The sequence below is a fragment of the Chrysochloris asiatica genome, unplaced genomic scaffold, assembly GCF_000296735.1.
Source record: "Chrysochloris asiatica unplaced genomic scaffold, ChrAsi1.0 scaffold00017, whole genome shotgun sequence".
NCBI classification, from domain to species: domain Eukaryota; kingdom Metazoa; phylum Chordata; class Mammalia; order Afrosoricida; family Chrysochloridae; genus Chrysochloris; species Chrysochloris asiatica.
Genome location: NW_006408535.1, coordinates 293,034 through 293,596, shown reverse-complemented (window position 1 = coordinate 293,596; position 563 = coordinate 293,034).

The window sequence follows — 563 nt, the reverse complement described above, 5'->3', positions numbered from 1 at the left end:
GATCTGAGCAAAGTGCAGTCTTTGACTATTTCAGTCTTTTCTCCATTTACATGGATGATGTTTATTGCTCATTTGGTGAGGATTTTTGTTTTGTGTACATTGAGATGCAGCCCATACTTAAGGCTGTGGTCTTTGATTTTCATTAGTAAGCATTTTAAGTCCTCTTTGCTTTCAGCAAGCAAGATTGCACCATCTGCATATCTCAGGTTGATAATGAGTCTTCCTCCAATCCTGATGCCATGTTTTTCTTCGTATAATCCAGCTTCTTGGATTATTTACTCAGCATACAGATTGAATAATTGTATGGTGAAAGAATACAAACCTGTCGCACACCTTTTGTATTTTATACTATTCAGTGTTACCTTGTTATGTTGAAACAAATGCTTCCTGGTCTGTACAGGTTCCTCAAGAGCACAATTAAGTGTTCTAGAAAACTCATTCTCTTCAATGTTGTGGATAGCTTGTCATGATCCACACAATCAAAAGCCTTTACACAGTCAACAAATCACAGGTAAACATCTTTCTGGTATTCTCTGTTTTCAGCCAAGATCCATCTGACATCA